Source organism: Chinchilla lanigera, unplaced genomic scaffold (assembly GCF_000276665.1).
Source record: "Chinchilla lanigera isolate Chin_1 unplaced genomic scaffold, ChiLan1.0 scaffold00182, whole genome shotgun sequence".
NCBI classification, from domain to species: domain Eukaryota; kingdom Metazoa; phylum Chordata; class Mammalia; order Rodentia; family Chinchillidae; genus Chinchilla; species Chinchilla lanigera.
Window position 1 is genome coordinate 223,006 of NW_004955583.1, and position 2,534 is coordinate 225,539.

Consider the following 2,534-nt stretch of genomic DNA (forward strand, 5'->3'; position numbering starts at 1 on the left):
CCCGAGATCTATGTGATGGAAAAAGCTGGCTTTTGTCTGGTAACTCCCAGTCGGTTTCCAGACATCATCCCCACGGTGCTGGAGTGATTCTGATGGAGATCGAGATCCAGCGAGCTTCTGATCTTGGGCCTTGTCTGTGGGCAAAGCTAAGAAATAAATTTGATTATTTTAAGAGAAAATATAGCAAATGTTTATATTGATGTTACAACTCAAATTGAGAATTACTATGTGTTTCTCTTTTATGTCACATAAGACACAAATCTAATCTTTTAAGTTGAAAATCTTGGTTTCAATCAAGGTAGCACTAGTAGCACTAACATCATTATTTGCTTTGTCCTACAACGTGTGTGTATACACAGACCTGTCAGAATAACCATATCAATGTTATTATCACCCCTATAAACAAAAAGCTAAGATTAATTGCAATTTTCTATCCTTGGCATGTATCCTGCTAAAAAATACAGTCAGATTATTGCATTTTAAAATAACTCCTGTCTAATGGATAAGCTGCCAATTCAGTAAGTTGGCTCATTTTGTCTTGTTTAACTGTTTTATAATGATGTAAAATATTTACATAGTGTCAAAGTCAAGTGTACAAAATATGAGAAAATTCAGGAAATAATTCCCATTCCATCTAAGTTTACCTCCCTATATAACTTTTTATTAGGTTTTAGCTTATCCTACTTACAAAAATAAGGAAATAAATATGCAGATTTATTTCCTCTTATGTGACGTCTAGCATACCATGTGTGTGGTTCCCGCCTTACTTTTTTCACTTAGCCATCTTCTTGGTAGTCATCCTAGGATGACATGTAAGCAGTCATTTGCAAAAGTGTTGGGATGGCCTGGCTGAGCCCCTGGAGAGACAAAGCCCAGAGTCAGGGTTTCAGATCTTAGGAAAAGAGATGGGGTCCAGATCCTGGGATGGGGTAGGGGACACCCGGGAGGGGCCAGGGTCGGCTTGGGGAAAGTCTAGGCCCCACCTCCATGTCCCCGGGATGCAGCTGAGGCTTTCACAGCACCGCCCCATCCGCTGTCATCTGAGTCCCTCTGCCCTCCCTGTCTGGATGCCTTAGGCAGGCACAGCCTCCTGCGTATCTCAGCCTTTCTTTCTGGCTCGGGCTGTTGAGGCCAAGAGGAGGATGGACACGGGGCACAGCAACCCGCACCAGAGAGCAGCTCTAAGGACCTGACCTTTGTGCGGGGAAACAGGAGTAAAGAACAGAAGATCATCTCTTCGTTGCCGTGGTCCACATGGACACCCACCCTGTTCAGGCCAACCGGGAGGGCTGCCAAGATCAGCCTCGGTGAGCTCGGTCAGGGCACTCAGAGCCAGCAACGCACATCGCCCCAAACCGGGTCTCCACTCCAACCAGGAAGCGGCGCCGCAACAGGAGCACCAGGCCCCGCCCCGCGCCAGGCCCCGCCCCGCGCCAGGCCCCTGCTCTGTGCCTGCCAGACCTGTGCAGCCGAGGCGGTGGGAGCTCCGTGTCTCATCCACATCCCCCTCGCAGGTGAAGGGCCAGCGGCACCCTCTTAAATTCTCGGGAAGATAAGTTTGGGTGAGCCGAGGCCGCGTCCGAGTCTGGGGCTGTGGGAGAGGAGGAGAAAGAGGCGTGGCCGAGGTTTCCGCCCCTGTTCGGCACAGGGGCAGCCACAGCTAAGCTGGGGCAGGTGCTGTGCTCGGTGCAGAGCGGAGCCCCACCGCTGGAGGCGGGGTCACTGCACCACCCAAGGTTAGGTCAGTCCTTCTTCCCCGACTGCCGCGGCCCTGACCCCGTTATCTAAATAAAGAAAGAGGCAAGTTTCAAAGTGAATCTCGAGCTGAAGAATGGGGACGGGAAATTGGATACAGGAGGAGGGATGTGCAGAACCTGCAGCCCCTTAGCAGCCGTTCATTAGGATTCAGACGCTGGGTCGGTGTCAAGGCCAGAAGGGGCGCCACCCAGTTCTGCGCAGGCGTGAGTAGTGGTGGTCGCAGTCTCTACTACAGCTTTAGGCATGGGGACCCCGTTCCATCTTCTGATTCTCAGCTAATTGCACTTTTTGCTGCAATGTTGGCATTCCCCTGCTGGGTATAGGGGTTTGGCAGAGGTGGGGATGTGGGAATGTGAGCAGGTCTGTGGTCGGGCTCCTGGAGGGGGATTAGTAGGGTCGTGACCCGTTTTCCGGGGCGGGGCGGGTGGGGCGCGGGCCGCGGGGACAGGCGTAGCGACCGCTTTATCCACCAGGGGGCGCAGAGCTCTCCTTCTTCCTGTGTTGGGCGCCGGGGCGCGTTCGCCTTCGCCGCGTCTCCGCCGCCGCGTCCGGAGCTGGCGGAGCGGGAGCCTCGCGCGGAGCCGTGGTAGCGGCGAGCGGCGGAATTGAGGGTGGCGGTTTCGGGGCGGCGTGGTTGCTCCGCGGCCTTTGAGGGAGAGGAAGGCAGGGCGGAGGCGCGGCCGGCTGGACAGCTCGTCCCGGCTCCGCGCGGAGGGCCGCAGGCTTTGGCTGCGGGGCGGCGGGCGCCGGGGAAGGGCTCCTCCCGCCCGCAGCGC

General features: G+C 54.8%; 2 long non-coding RNA genes across 3 annotated transcripts in view; one reads left to right on the forward strand and one right to left on the reverse strand.

The window, feature by feature from the left end:
* Positions 1-6: 6 nt before the first annotated feature.
* Positions 7-1,422, reverse strand: LOC102012592. The gene is made up of 3 exons (XR_001232492.1): positions 1,195-1,422; positions 768-857; positions 7-146 (listed from the first exon to the last, which is right to left on the reverse strand). It is a non-coding gene; the product is annotated as an uncharacterized LOC102012592 (long non-coding RNA).
* A 10-nt stretch (positions 1,423-1,432) lies between these two features.
* Positions 1,433-2,534, forward strand: part of LOC106147564 — a 15,178-nt gene continuing 14,076 nt past the window's right edge. The window contains exon 1 of one of the 2 annotated variants that reach the window (XR_001232494.1): positions 1,433-1,514. This is a non-coding gene — a long non-coding RNA (uncharacterized LOC106147564). Of the gene's footprint in view, positions 1,563-2,534 lie in introns of both variants that reach the window. The other variant, XR_001232493.1, reaches the window with a different exon arrangement.